Genomic DNA, 16,970 nt, shown 5'->3' on the forward strand with positions numbered 1-16,970 from the left:
TGACTTTATATATTACTTCTCAGTAGAGTTCCAGATGCTATGCCTATAACTTATGTTTTGACACCATACTTCTCAAGCAAGATTGGCACCCACTCTGATTACTCATACCAGGCCAGTTTTCCCAGCAGTGTATCCTCTTGCTATTAGACTCCTTGGGACCAAGCTCATTTAATTTGCAATCACTTCTCTCCTTAAACATTTGTTTGAAAATGGTAAATTTACATTTCATTGATGTAGTCCTTAAAAAAATCGCCCTATGATGTATTCCCTCTTGACTACCAATTTAAGATCCATATTCCCTTTGTTCTATAAAGTCTATCTTCCTTCTTTTCTTTTCCTCAGTTTTCTTCTAATGCATGATCTACTTTGCAAGATTTGGCAATTGCTCCCTGTCCTGGTCATTGGTGGAATGTTTTAAATGATCCTTGTTTTCCTTTTTCCAGGCTCATGGGAGGATTGCACTTTCACACCCATTTCAGGTTGGGCATATCCACTTGGCTTGCTTTTTTGTTTTGTTTTGTTTTTGCCAATAGAACTTTAAGAGCCAGTGCACATTCATGTTGTTCTTTTCTTCTACTTTGGGCATTGTGAAAACACAGAAATGGAACCTCTCTCACACTGATCCTTTGACTTGGATACATTTAAGAGTGGAGCCACCCAGCTGACCTATGATGGTCAAACAACATGAGCAAAAAATAATTTTTAATGTGTCTTATTTCTGAGAGTTTTGGGTAATTTTTTGCTCTTGATAACTAAGTCCAACCTGGCTGATATATCTTTAAAAGTTTTGTGTCCTAGGTTACATTGTCAATAGGATTGTAGAACTTAGGAGAAATGATTTTCTTCTATTTGTTTTATCTCTTTTATGTATTTGACAGAGAGCTAGAGATATGTAGGCAATAATTCATTTGTTCAATATAAATTGATTCAACACATATCCCCGTTTTATCTCTTGTGACAGTGATTTCTTTTTTTTTTTTAAGAAAGAGAATTGGATAATGAGAGTGCTTACTGAATGTAGTCAAGGTCATTTGACATCGAAAAATTGGCCAAATGTCATCCTAAGGAGAAAGTGAGAAATTGCCAGGATGTAGAAACTAACTTCACAGTATAAGTAACAAATGGCTAGTGGGAACCTCAGGGCATCAATATGAGACAAAATCATCAAAATAACACTACCTGTGTGTGTGTGTGTGTGTGTTTCTTAGTGTCATATGTCATATGTTTTAGGACCACCTAAGAAAGTACTAATGAAAGCTGAAGTAGGACAAAAAGACACCATGACATCTCAGTGGGAAAATATATTGCATAGCTATGATACAGTTAAGTATCAATGCAAAATATATAATGCACACAACACGAGAAGAGCAAAATCATTCTGGAGGGAAAGATCATATGAACTTTATGGAATTGCTGAGACTGAAGATGAGCCTTATGTAGGTAGGAGACACATAAAGGAAGAAGCATTTCACCAAGTTGATCTTGTGGTTGGGTACTTTAAGAGTGGAGCCACCCAGCTGACCCTTGATAAAGACCATAAACAAAATACGTTAGAGAGAGCGTGGGAAGATCATGAAGCACCTAGTGTATTAGGTGTCCATTCATTCAACAAATATTGATTGAAATTTTTCCACACATTGACCATGGTGGTAATAAAGTGGCAAACAGTCTATCTAGAACCTCTCTATCTTCACTGAACTTTAGTTAAGGAAAAACAACAAACAGATGATTGTTTAACTTAGAATTTTGTTGAGTGCTGTGGAGAAGTACAGTGTAATTTAAAAGTACAGGTCAAAATGGTCTAGACTTGCCTGGAATGGCAGAGTAGGGAAAGCTCTTCAAGGAGTAGCTTAGAAGGTATTAGCAAGAGTAGAGCTAGAACACAGGACACCAAATTGGATGAGGCTGAAATGAGTTTAGTCAGGAAGACAAGGGCTCTATAAGAAGTTTTGTTCTTCATACCAAAGAAAGGGTGTTCTTGAGGAAAGCAAAGACATGACCAAATTTGTATTACTTTGTTTCCCTTGTCAACACTCCTCAGAATAAATTTCTCTATCTGACAGAACTTGGTTCATTTAGGGGATGATCCCATAGAAACTTTTAAGGCCATGTCTTGAGAAATAAGAGTTAAAATGGCAGTTTCCAGTTTCCTCAATATGCCTATTAATGTTGTATCAAAATCTCTAAACCATGGTAGTGTTCAAATTAAGTCTTTTATAAATGCTGAATTTTCAAAAAAGGGGGATGACTTCCTTGAAGATTAGTGGGTAGCAGCGTATTTTTTTTCTAAGATGATCTTATGTGCGATATATTTATGTGTTCATATATGCATGTATGATGTGAATTATATATATGCAGGAAAATACCAACACTACCTCTTCTGAAACTTTTGTACTAAACAAAAGGGAATTATTGGTATTCACTCACTTGGAAATAAATCTATAGAGAATGTATTTGGGTTGTTTCCCTTAATAATTGCTTTCAAAATGTCATTGGAGCTGCTTTTTTCATTCGGGTTCCAGAACAACATAGACCAGCTTTATTTTCTGGGCATCAGCCAATTTTACCTTCTCCTTAGAGGCTGTCATTTGAAGTAAGTGGAGCGATGTATGGCTGGGACCTGGGGGACAGTTGTTGAAAGCCTGGCATCATTTCTTCACTTCATTGGAACTTCTGTAAGGGAGGGACTTGATGCTATTGAAATCTTTCTGAAATGAAAAGATGACATCCCTGGGAAGCATCATAGCCTAAAAAGTGTTTCAAAGTCATCTTGAGGGAAGACTGGTATGATGGAAGCTGCATCTTTCCACACCAGGACTGTGGGGTCAGACTCGTGATGCTCTCAAATGACAGCAGAGGTAGGCTGTTGCATCAGCTGTAGAGGAAAGTGATATTAAGCGGGCAGACTGCACAATGGGAAGGAAGGAGAAATGCTCTGAGGAGATGCTGAAGCAAAGATTCAAACAGTGTAACTCAGGCAGATGGTTGGGCAAACCCACTGGCAGATGGGCCAATAGTATACACAAGAATCAGGAATCATGCGGGGCATCAAAACATGGGTTAAAGCCAACTTTTCAGTGGTGAAGCCTGAGGAAAAAAAATGAAGACGTTCTGGCTTTTGATTACCTGTGGTGGATGGCATAAATATAAGGAGGAAAATACCCTAAGCTTGGTGGTCTATGTTGCAGTTTCCCTGTGAATGCATAGGAAAGTGTTGTGTGGTGTAGGAGGTTCTAAAATAAACCATGAGATGCAATTGTTCCCCACTTAGATGAGAAAATTTTATCAAGCACTTACTATATATCAAATATGAAGCTAATAAAAAAGAATGAAATCTTGCAATTTGCAATGATATAGATGGAGCTAGAGTGTATTATGCTAAGCGAAATCAGTCAGTCAGAGAAAGACAAATACCATATGATTTCACTCATATGTAGAACTCAAGTAACAAAACAGATGAACATAGGAGAAGGAAAAAAAAAGAGAAGGAGACAAACCATAAGGGATTGTATTAACTATAGGGAACAAAGTGAAGGTTGCTGGAGGGGAGATCTGTGGGGGATGGGTTAAATGGGTGATGGGCATTAAGGAGGTCACTTGTTGTAATGAGCACTGGATGTTAAATGTAAGTGATGAATCACTAAATTCTGCTCCTGAAATCAATATTACACTATATGTTAACTAATTTGAATTCAAATAAAAACTTAGAACAAACAAACAAAATATTAAGCCAGACACAGAGGTAAACAAGATAGCCTATGGATTCTGACTTACAGAACTTATGGTTTGGTGTCAAACACAGATACAACAAAACAATTCATTGTCATAAATGACGCAAATGGAAAACTGTAGGGCCCGTTGGGAGCACAGATGAGAGTTCTTTTGGTGGGTAGAAGGGGCTAATGGAAGTGTTTCAATAGAATATAGGCAGTAAGTTGAACTTGATATCTGATATCAACTAGAAGAAGACTGAGAAGTGGGTAGAGGAGGGAAAGAAGGCAAGCTTCACAGAATGGGTTCCAATCAGGAAGAAGAGCAACAGTGTTTACAAAAGTCTGATGATGAGAGAGTTTGTTGCAACTCAGACATACATGGAGATTTATTTATCGTTATTTCTGATGTAATCGTGCTTAGTGAATGGTTTGGAGATATAAAGTGTAATCTAGTTCTTAAAATGGTTTCTCTTTTGCTTGTTGAATTCTAAGCCACTTAGAGGTGGGACATAATTACACTATTAAATACGAGTCTAAAAGAACTCTCTGGGTAGAATTCTTTCATGATATTATTCTCTCTTCTCTGTGTTCCTTCAAAGTTTAGCCTCTGTTACCAGAGTTTTGGAAGAGTGGAACCAGTTCTTACTATCTGGAAACACACACGTAAATACTCACACACACACCCAGAATAATCTATTTTTCTTTCTTCATAGTTCATTCTATGTCACTCCCTAATACTTTCTCCATGTGAAAGAAATAAGTCCAGCAAAATGAGATTTCTTTTTTCGTCACAATTGAAACAATATTTAGACTTCCTAAATATCCATTTTAGAGAACACGTTAATTCAATTCACAGCATTTTAAAATATAATTTTAGGGCGCCTGGGTGGCTCAGTGGGTTAAGCCTCTGCCTTCGGCTCAGGTCATGATCTCGGGGTCCCGGGATCGAGTCCCACATCGGGCTCTCTGCTCAGCAGGGAGCCTGCTTCCTCCTCTCTCTCTCTGCCTGTCTCTCTGCCTACTTGTGATCTCTGTCAAATAAATAAATAAAAATCTTTAAAAAAATATATAATTTTAAAATATAATTTTAAAAAACTGGTTAAACACAAAATGGATGGAGAAACATAAATGTGGTTAAAAATGCATCCAAACATATCCATGGGGTCTTTCAATTAGTCTTATTACACTTATGTATGAATACAGAATTAAATAATGTAACAAGGTTCAGATACCAGCACACTGTCAAGGATAAATGAAAGCTCATATATGAATATTTTGCAATGGATTCATTGCCCTAAACATTTTGTTCACTTGGATGGTATTTTCCCCCTATTCAAGCATTCTGAAACTGTTTTTTTCTTTTTCTCTTCCCTTCTTGTTGGCAAGAGAGAGTAAATAGGGCTCTGCCAAGGAGGATCTTGGATGAATATTGTCTAAGAACTCCAAACTGAGTGCCAGGGTGGACTGGCGTCCATTTTGGTGGGCTTCCAAGTTCTGAATATTGGTATTTGAATCCAGATGGGGCCCACTCTGGACGTAGGTCAGCAGGACTTGGAGTAACTCTGGCTGAGAGCTGATCTACATACAGGTCACACACAGATCTTTTTGTGGTGGTGGAGAAACTGGGGTCTGCTTGTAGGGGAGTCCTGTTGTAGAAGAACCAGGAGTGAAGTAGGTTTTACTTTTTAAGGAGCAACCCATTAAAAATGAAAACAAGAAGAGGCCTTTGATCTGTGCTTGGAGCCCTAGAGAACCACAAACAAAAATGGAATTAGAATTCCATAGTTCGAAGGTTTGTGACCAAACTCCTAATCCACAGCCAGTACTTTTCTTTTACTTATTCAGCCCGGCACTTTGAAGATCTGAAATCAGCTTCTTTTCTGTCATGATAGGTTTTACAGGAAGCTACCCAAATCTCCCCAGTTTCAGCATTAAATGAGATACATAAAAAACAAAAGTTAATTCACTGATGTTAACTGTCTTTATAACTTATGGAAAGAAGAAAGACTCAAAGCTCAAGTCACCCTCAAATTTACACCTAAGTTAAAGAATGCTAAGCTGTTTTCTTCCTTCACTGTTATACTATTTTGAGAATTAAAATGGACTGTACAACATTTCCACATACATATCACTCCAGAAACTGCCCATAAAAGAAAAACAGCTTTTCATCATTTGGGAAGGTATTTCTTTGATGGGTTTGTATTCATCAATAAACGATATCTTGCTTCAAAATGCAGACATGTAGGGCTGCTTCTAGCATCTCAGCAGGCTCTTAGAGTGGATTCCATAGCAGCTGATAAAAAACAGAGGAACCAGAGAGAAAATATTGCAGTCTGCCTATAACTCACCTCGAGTGAGTTACCTACCCTCACCTCTCTTTCTGTCTGTTGATTCAGAGTACAAAATAGGGATGAAAATAATATCCACTCTATTAGTGCTTTCTTACAACAAAATGAGACAGAGCTTGCAAAACATTTAAAACTCAGCCTGACATTTAATAAGTGATCAATACATGTGTTGCTGCTGTTGTTTCTATCATTGTTGTTGATCTTACAAAGCAACTTCTGCCAGAGAAGTTGATGACTTTGCACTTTCAGAATAACTGGAGAAGTATAACATCTCAACTAAACCTGAGACACTGCTTAGGCAAGAGCAGAAGAGAGAGAAACATCATGGAGAAAAGGGTTAGTTGAATACATGAATGAAAAAATGCCTACCAAGATGTGGAAAGGGAGCAAAAGAATGTTTATGAAGATCAGCATGCATCTACCCTGCCTAGGATTCAGGCCAGTGGCCCTATCTTAAAAAAAAAAAAAAGTACAGACAACAGAAACAAAGAAAAATTAAACCACATGGCCAAACCGACAAGATATTTGTAATTTGATCAAAAACCATCTCCGGTTTTGTCTATCATCCTGGGAATAGCTCAAGTTTTGAAGAGGCAATGCCAAAATAAGACTATGTCTGTTCCTGAGAATTTTCTGGGTTTCATTTTCTGATTAAAAATCACAACTGCTTTTTGGTGGTGAAACTGTGTATCTCAAAGCCACCAGTGAATACGGTTTACATTTGTGTTCATTTCTAAAAATAAAGGGAAAAAAACCTGAGCAAACCTTTCTCTGTGCATTAAGCCTTCTGACCTTTATTGAAATAACAAAACAGTTATTCAAAGGACACAAGGATGAATCAAAGGTAACTTTCTATTTGCCAACATTCAAGGGTGGGGGGGATACCTTGCCTCCCCTTCTCAGAGGGCTGTTTAGACAGAATATTTGCAAAGCACTCAGCCCTCTCAGGAGGATGTTGAATTATGATTTTTTAAAATTTAAATGTCTGGATATAAAAAAGTTTGATATGTTAACAATAAAAAACTGCATTAGCGACTTGAGAGCATCTTGAAGAAACAACCAAAAAGCATATGGGGAGAATAATCAAGAATCTTGATTTTGAGTCCCGGGTGCTTCTGAGTAGCCAGGTGGACTTAGGCAAAATACTTAAAGGAATCAACATATTTTGTTGTTAGTGGTAGTGGTGGTTTGTTCTGTTTTGTTCTGACTCCAGAATTATATGCAAAATATACAAGTTTCTGAGAGAAAGGGACTTGGCGAATCCTATGAAGTCTTTGAAACAGCTCTCACATCTATCCATCTATTTTCTGTTCCCAATGCTATTACCTAGTTCAGGTGTAACAATTGTAATAGTCTCTGAACTGATCTTCCTAATCCAGCCATCCCTTCTTCGATCTATCTGATATATTTACCTTTATCATTTCCTTATTTATAAGCCACGAATGATCCCCCATTGCTTTAAAATTAAGTACACAAGTCTGTCCAGTATTCAAGGGCTATAAAGTACGCTTCCATCCTTGTTTTCTATATGACCTTTTATTTTTCTTCTAATAACTTATTTTCCAGAAAAAGTTGGCTTATTTTAATCTCTGAGGTACTTCTTGCATTTTCTTGCATTTGTATTTTTGATAATATGGATCCTACTTCCCTGCACCCTGCACAATGTACTGAAAACATACATGCAACAGGTATGCATGTGTGCGTGCACGCACACACACACATACACACACAATCCAATTGATCAGTTTTGGGAAGGTATCCAGGTAAAGAACTCACTGAATTATAGAAATCATTTGCATTTCCATACACTAACAATGAGACAGAAGAAAGAGAAATTAAGGAATTGATCCCACTTACAATTGCACTGAAAACCATAAGATAACTGGGAATAAACCTAATTAAAGAGGTAAAAGTTCTGTTATCTAAAAACTACAGAAAACTTATGAAAGAAGTTGAGGAAGACACAAAGAAGTGAAAAAACATCCCATGCTCATGGGTTGAAAGAATAAATGTTAAAATGTCTATCTCACCCAGAGTAATCTGCACATTCAATGCAATCCCTATGAAAATACCATCAACATTTTTCACAGGCTAGAACAAATAATCCTGAAATTTGTATGGAACAAGAAAAGACCCCAAATAGCCAGAGGAATGATGAAAAAGAAAACCAAAGCTGGTGGCATCACAGTACTGGACTTCAAGCTATATTACAAAGCTGTAGTCATCAAGACAGTGTGGTACTGGCACAAAAACAGACACATAGATCAATGGAACAGAATAGAGAGCCCAGATATGGACCCTCAACTCTATGATCATCTAATCTTTGACAAAGCTGAAAAGAATATCTAATGGAAAATGATAGTCTCTTCAATAAATGCTGTTAGGAAAATTGGACAGCTACATGTAGAATAATAAAACTGGAACATTTTCTTATATACCACACACAAATATAAACTCAAAATGGCTGAAAGACCTCAATATGAGGCAGGAATCCATCAAAATCCTAGAGGATAACACAGGCAGCAATTTCTTTGTCCTTGGCTGCAACAACTTCTTTCTAGACATGTCTCCAAAGACAAGGGAAACATAAGCAAAAATGAACTACTGAGACTTCATCAAGATGAAATAGTTCTGCATAGCAAAGTAAAGAGTAAACAAAACTAAAAGGCAACCTACAGAATGGGAGAAGGTATTTGCAAATGACCTATCAGATCAGCTAGTATCAAAGTTCTATAAAGAACTTATCAAACTTAACACCCAAAAACCAAATAATCCAGTCAAGAAATGGGCAAAAGACATGAACAGAAACATCCAAATGGTGGCCAACAGACACATGAAAAAAATGCTCCACATCTCTTGGCATCAGGGAAATACAAATCAAAACCACAATGAGATACCACCTCACACCACTCAGAATGGCTAAAATTAACAAGACAGGAAATAAATAATGTTGGTGAGGATGTGGAGAAAGGGGAGCACTTCTACACTGTTGGTGGGAATGTAAACTGGTACAGCCACTCTGGAAAACAGTATGGAAGTCCCTCAGGAAGTTAAGAATAGAGCTAAGGATGAATACTGACCATTTATATAGACGTGAATGGAACTGGAGGGTATTGTGCTGAGTGAAATAAATCAGTCATGGAAAGACAATTATCATATGGTTTCACTCATATGTGGAATATAAGATACAGTGCAGAGGATCATAGGAAAAGGGAGGGAAACTGAATGGGAAGTCATCAGAGAGGGAGAAAACACATAAGAGACTCTTAACTATAGGAAACAAACTGAGGGCTGCTGGAGGGGAGGGGTGGGAGGATGTGTAAGGAGGTGATGGGCATTAAGGAGGGCACATGATGTGATGAACACTGGGTGTTATGTGCAACCGATGAATTACTGAAAACTATAGCTGAAACTAATGATATACTCTATTTTGGCTAATTGAATTTACATAAAAATAATAATAATAATAAATAAAAGGGAAAAAAGAACTCACTGGTTTCATTATTTAAGATACATTCTTTTTTTCTTCTTAGTGCTGAGTTGTAGAGGCTCTGCCAAGATTTGAAGGTAACGCCATTCCTATTGACTCAATATGCCCTTGGGAATCTATTAAATACGTGATTTTGACATGAGACATTTTAACTTACATCATCTGATTTTCCATCTTTAGAATTATAATCGGTAAATCACATATTGAGGGAACACTATACACATCAGATTGTTTGCTGTCACAAACCTGGGAAGAAAAAACCCTCTTGAGGTTTGGGACTGAATGGGAGATAAAGGCTTCACCATGGTACTTCTAGAGAAATGCTGAAGTTATCCACATAAGTATCCAGCCACTTATTATTATTTTATCAGGAAAGCATTAGGAGCTGAGGAAAAGCCCTGATTCTTAGCTTCTCATTTCTAAAAGAACAGATAAACTATGCTCTCAAAGTTCTCTGACAGGACCACTCTCTGATTCTAGAAACCCAGAGAATATGTATTAGTTGCCAAGTCTAAGAAATAGGATTTCTTTCTTTCTTTCTTTCTTTTTAAGATTTTATTCATTTATTTCAGAGAGAGATCACAAGTAGGCAGAGAGGTAGGCAGAGAGAGAAGGGGAAGCAGGCTCCCTGCTGAGCAGAGAGCCCAATGCGGGGCTTGATCCTAGGACCCTGAGACCATGACCTGAGCCGAAGGCAGAGGCTTAACCCACTGAGCCACCCAGGTACCCCAATTTCTAGGCTAACATATTAGAATACTAATTAATTCTTACCCTTATTATTATTATTATTTAAGTTTTCCTAAGAATTCAAGGAAGTGACAGATTTGTATCAATAAATCTCAATTCTAGTGATTCATCTATTACTGCTTTATTTATAAGCTTGAACACTCTTTTATTGTATGTTTAGATGTCTTTCCACTTGTAAAATGGGGTAATAATAATTATCATACAAGGTTTGTATAAAGCTAACTTGAGCTATTGGATTAAATATGTAGATATAGGTATAGCTATAGATATATAATGTGCTATCATTGGTTAGTCATTCTCAGACTTTTCCCTCCTTACAAAAAAATCAGATGTTGTGAACATCTATAAATATCTCTTCAGTAATGGTAAGATGTATTATCCTACAGACTTACAAAAAAACAAAATAAACATCTGTGTATTTCTATATGATACAAATAAAGAAATCATCAACATATTTTTCTCTGTTCTTTTTAAATTGCTTGAAAAAGAACAACTTTATATTTTTCGATGATGGAACAAATGTAGGAAATTGTCCCTCAGATGCTCATACTGAGATGATGCTGGGCTATGCAAATTCAATTCTTTTGGCAAATTTATGTAGTTATCACAACTGCTCTGTCACACAGAGCAGACTCAAGAGTGGTCTGGAAATGTGTAATTTTAATGATAATAATACACATCTACTAACCCATCTTTACAGATCAAGATATTCCTAATGAGAATAAGGCACCAGGTCTAAAATAATAAACCAAATTCATTTTTGTATTAAGAGTCTTCGTAGAAAAGAAAAGAATCGCCACTCAATCTAAATGACAAAGAAAAAGGCATTTTACAAAGATAGGATATAAAGAGTCATATGGAACCCAAAAAGAGGAATTTGACTTAACATTAAGGACAGCTAGGAATTCAGATCCAAATAGACTCTCTCTCCATCTTTCCTTATATTTCCTTCTTTGCCACAATTGACCACTTAAATGATTTTCTGATCTAATGATTGGAAGCAAATCCACCAGCAGCTCTCGAAGTATAAAGTAGAGCCTCTATCTCTATTCACAGACTTCCCAAAATTTTCTTGTTTTTTTTTTTTAAAGATTTTATTTATTCATTTGACAGAGAGAGAGAGATCACAAGTAGGCAGAGAGGCAGGCAGAGAACAGATGGCCTGATGTGGGGCTCGATCGCAGGACCCTGAGATCATGACCTGAGCTGAAGGCAAAGGCCCAACCCACTGAGCCACCACAGGCATCCCCCAAAACTTTCTTGAGCCAAAGCTCAAACATTTGTGACAGGGAAGGTTTAGCATGCATAACAAGCTCATCCAACAATCAATTCACAGATTGCTCCCTGTGAAACTACATGGATGGATTTGGCAAAGGGACAATTTCCAGAAACAAAAGAAAGGAAAGGCACAAAGTCCCAATGAGAGGTCTTCCCTGATTTCTTTGTCTAAAGGTAATTCTTGGATACCATATAGTTTTTGTTCCTGTGGTCTAGATGTACTAGTATTTGATTACACATTGTATTACATTTTTGTTTATTACACAGGTACACACCTTGTTTCCACAACAAGCTACAAATGTTTTAGTGTAGAAGCATACCATATTTCTTTTGGGTATTGCAGAAGGCTTAGCATGGTGCTAACATGGTGCTGTACATGCAGGAGCCACTTCGATAATAATCCTTAAAATTAAGTAGATCTTTTTATGTGGGTAACTTCAAGTGTGTGTTTAGTTCAATAAAAAATGGCTTAACCGAGTTTGTTTTTCTGCAACCATTTTTTGGGAATTTACAGATAGGTCAGTTTAGCAAGATCAATAGAACCAATCATTCATGTTGAAGCAAGTTCTAAACCCTTTCCAATGGTATTATTTTTTCAGTGACTCCTCCATATGTGTACGAAGGGTCAGAAGGAGGACAGGAGTTTTAAGACAGCTGCAGAAACGAGATTGACAGAAGGACAGAACAGATTGAAGTAGTTAGCCAAATGATACTACATCTCAAACTTCAAAGGAGAAAAGTACCTGTAAAGGAAAGGTAGACTAAGACTCATGATGAACTATCATATTCAAATTTTTAAAATACTTGCAACCCAGAAAGGTTTTTGAACACACTTGACCAAGATAGTATTTAATTTAGAATGGTTCAGACCAAAATTTTTCTAAATAAAATACTCGGTTTTAAGTACTTTACGAAATTGTATCTCAATCTATACACACATTGATTAATATGGTAGCTAAAACATATGCACATTTTTAGTTAAAATATCTTGGAAGTGGATACACAACAACATTTTACTAAGATTTTTTTCCAACAATAAGAATACTTTGTTTTCCTCAAAATCACTTATAAGCATTTTCACTTAGGACTTTTAGCAAATACATGTCTCTGGTGGAGAGAAATATAGACATTATTATTTTTGCTATTAGTATTAGGATCAGTATTATTGCTGATTACAATCATTTTGGTATCATCATTTCTATGAAATTTTGGAATACTAACTGTTCCTAGCCTGTATTATAAAATGTTATTTGCTACAAAATGTTCCATGTCTGTTTTTGTGAGTTACCACCCATTGCTATGTATTTGGTATTTACAGAAAAATCTGCTTCTGGTTTATTTACCTACATCTAACATGCTAATTTTATTTATTTTTTAAAAATATTTTATTTATTTATTTGACAGAGAGAGATCACAAGTAGATGGAGAGGCAGGCAGAGAGAGAGAGAGAGAGGGAAGCAGGCTCCCTCCTGAGCAGAGAGCCCGATGTGGGACTCGATCCCAGGACCCTGAGATCATGACCAGAGCCGAAGGCAGCGGCTTAACCCACTGAGCCACCCAGGTGCCCTAACATGCTAATTTTAAATTTTAATTTTCTCTCTGTTCCCCAGGAATAGTTTTTGATATGACTTTTTACTATAAGTAATACAAGGACGGAGGGAGATGTATGCTTTCTCAAGGGCCAGACTCTGTTTCAGGAACTGGTAAGATATCTTTATCATAACAATACAGTAAGTTGAAGAGACTTGAGTCTTTTACAAAGTTTTAGAAATGCTTCTCCTGCCAACCATAGTCTTTACTTTTTAAAATAAATCATGGCTAATTTCCTCTCAGGTGATGGTTTTTGTTGGCAAACAGATGAGTGGGAGTTGGGAACTCAGGTCTAACCTACTTAAATCAGAGGGAGCCTTAGCGCAAATATTCTTAAGTAAGCATTCATTGTCTAATCAAACGAAACTGGCTTACTCAATGTTCGGTAGCATGTCTTTTCAAATCCTGGCTCAGGCTCTTGACTAATGTGGGCTGCTCACTGTGATCCCATTGGGGCTGCAGAAATCTCCTATTTCCTTTCATTTTCGGCTATGCAGCTGCATTTCTAAGCCATGACTACATTGCTAAATGAATCATTGATTTGGAAAATCTGAAGTGACCTTCAACTTGTTCTCAAGCTCTTCCTCAAGAGAAGAGAGGGAAAATCAACCAAATATCGAAGAAGTTATTTTTCTAAAGGTATTTTTGGCGGGTAGAGTGTCGGGAGACCAGTCTGTATACGTGTTAAATGTGTGTGTTGGAGGGAAAGTACAGTCTGTATTCAGAAGTGACCTTCTTCATAATAATCCGTGTTTTGGGTATAGTTCAAAAGGCAGAGTCTTTTTCTTGTAGTTCAGAGGCAAACACTGCCCTAGCTTCTCAGCTGCCCTATTAAACTGTATGCTACTCAGACATCCAATAGTTCTTCACTCGAGAGGCTTGCTTCTGTTCGGGATACTTACCCAGTCAGCTCACTGATAGTCTTTCAGAAGAGTCAATACTGTGAAGCTATATGATGAGAAATTCTACTTTCATTATTTTTCTTTAACTTCACCTTTCATTTTCGGTTATGTGTTGAGGTATAAGGTCTGTTTTGCCAACGACTCTAGACTTGCATATAGCCGTGGGAGCAGAGCAGCATTCCTTCAACACTGACTTGCTCCTCTACATGAGGAGGTGACCTAGTTAGACATATCAATATTCAATGAAACATATAGATTACCCTGATGGAGCTGCTCAATGAAGTTCATGTAAGGTCAATAGAAGATGCAGGTATTATAGCCACTGAGTCACTAATTGGTCTCATGCCTGAAGTGTCCCTTTTCAATACAGTCTTGTTAACTTCATCTTCCTGTCTCTGAGTCTCTTTCCCCTTTGGTGCTGAGTGTTTCCAAAGGCTCTTCTGGATGAAGCAAGTATTAGAAAAGAAATTGCTAAATAAATATCAACACTTAGGTATAAATGGCTGACAAGTCTCAATCCTTTTAAAAGTAGAAGAATCTGGGGCACCTGGGTGGCTCAGTCAGTTGAGCACCTGACTCTTGGTTGTGACTCAGGTCATGAGTCTCAGCCCTTCATCAGGCTCTGTACTCAGTGAGAGGGTCTGCTTGAGATTCTTTCCATCTCTCTCCCTCCCTTTCTAGCTTCCCACCTTCAAATAAATAAATAAAATCTTTTTAAAAAGAAGTGAAAGAATCTGCAGTTTGCCATGCTTGAATGTTTCTACTGTGTTCCTGGAGCGGTAATTTAAGTTTCCTTTGAGTTGACCTAAAATGAGTGACGATGTTACCTAGATGACCTCCTAGGTCCTTTCTCACGCTAACAATGCACAGATTTTTGTCTAAGAATTTCCTAAGAGGTGTTGTTCATTTATTATTAACTCTATTTTAGAGCTAAGGAAGCGGAAACTCAGAAAGGTCTAGTCGCAGAAGAGAGTGCAGCCTTCTGACTTGCGGGTTTAGTCACATTCCTGATCCAGAAGCTTCCCAGTTGTTCTTACCTGTTGTGAGGCTTGTATTCGCTAGGTTCTTCTCAGGAACTTCCCAAACCAAACCATGTTGACAAACTTTGCTCCTGCCTCTGCGGCCTCCTAACCTTATCTTCTCACAGTGAGTCATTTTGCAATCTCTCATCCTGTTCTTCCTGTTCGGGTGGGTGAACGCGAGCACTGTAAAAGGCAGGCAATCAATATCGGGGGTTAGACAAAGTTCTGCAAGCCAATCTGCAAGCCCGAGCAAAGCTTCTGGTGTCCTTAACTGTAACCTTGGCACATGAAAAGCGACTTCCATTCCATTTTACCAACGTTTCGGTCAAAGATCAATTGCCATTGTAATTATATCATATATCACAGGACGAGGAATCAGTGAAAGGGCAGGCCCTCTAAACTAATACATATCATTAGCATTTAAGGAACACGAAAAACAAATTGAACATTAGTCCTCATGTAACTCTTTTTTCTAGAGCAAATAATTTTCCAAATTAAAATGAATAAATTAATGAAATCGCATGCCTGAGAATAAACCATGTTGGTAATGTCATTGAGCCCTCAGCAAAGTTTAGCTCATTGTACTCCTCTGTCTGATCATTAGAACATCTAATCAAGGAGAGCTTAAATACTTCAGTGAGCTCTCAAAATAAATTTGATCTGAGCAGCTCAGGTCTCGTGGATTCCTAGGGTTACTGACTGGGTGAAACATGTTTTTGTTTTAATCCCTGTCTCAGCTCAAAGAGGATTAATGCCCATAATTCTCCTATCCCCATTTAATTGAGAAATGAAGTTTGAAGAGGCACCTCCTGGAACACTACACTTTGAAGTATGACCTATCAACTGTCTACACAATAAATCTCCCTCTGCTCACACACATTTACACACACTCTTCCCACCCAAAGAGGGAAGAAAGGCATCGTGTGTGTGCATGGATGTATGTTTGCATGCCTTAAGTTATAAAACTTAAACCATTGCTGTTTTCTCTTTTCCTTTTTAGGAATTATCCTAAGGAAGGCATTCTCTGAGAAGCTCAAACTGTCTCAAACTGCTGTGACCTCGCACGCTAATACCCCCATTGGTACAACTCACCATTTTATTAAAAGCAATACAATTCTTGCATTCATTTTATCTGATCTGGATTTTTACTTTTGCTTTGTCCATACCAGCAGAGGTAAAACATCCAGAGGAAAGAAAGAGAGAAGATACCACACCCTGGAACTACCTCTTCAGGAGTTAGACAGGCACTGGTAGAAAAGGGCCAAAATTCCAAATATAGACCCACCCTTGTGTTCTCAAATAAACCCAGTGCTAAGATCTAATATAGAAAGGGCACAGAGAAACACAGGAATATTTACTGTCAGTCTCACTTTTTCCATACAAGTTGATATGAGGATTTAATGAGGAACTTAGCACAGGTCTGTGGGTACAGCAAGTCTTCAGCAAGTTCTGGCTCTTATTATTTGTATAAAGAATATTCACATCTTGCACCCAAGCCTTAAGACTTCAGGGACGACCAACTCTGACGTCCCATGTCATTTCTGACCTCACAGAAGTGACATATTATCATTTCAGCTATAACTTCTTGGTCACACAGACCAACCCTAGCCAAGTGTGGGATGGCATTACCTAAGGGTGGGAATACTGTGAAACAGGGGCCACAGGAGGCCGTCTTGGAGGCTTGCAACCCCAACAACCTAAGGGTTGCTGAAACCTTTATCAAACTGCTCCTCTGATATTTTAGCCTTCAAGGACCAGGTTTCTGTGAAGTTGTTGTATATGGGATTTTTGCAAATGATGGCATACCCATAAATATCAGTATTTAAGGACTGAACTGAATCTCTGTTATGAGATTACAGATTTGTAATGTAAGATCTCAC

This window comes from Mustela nigripes, chromosome 8, assembly GCF_022355385.1.
Source record: "Mustela nigripes isolate SB6536 chromosome 8, MUSNIG.SB6536, whole genome shotgun sequence".
In the NCBI taxonomy this organism is placed as follows: domain Eukaryota; kingdom Metazoa; phylum Chordata; class Mammalia; order Carnivora; family Mustelidae; genus Mustela; species Mustela nigripes.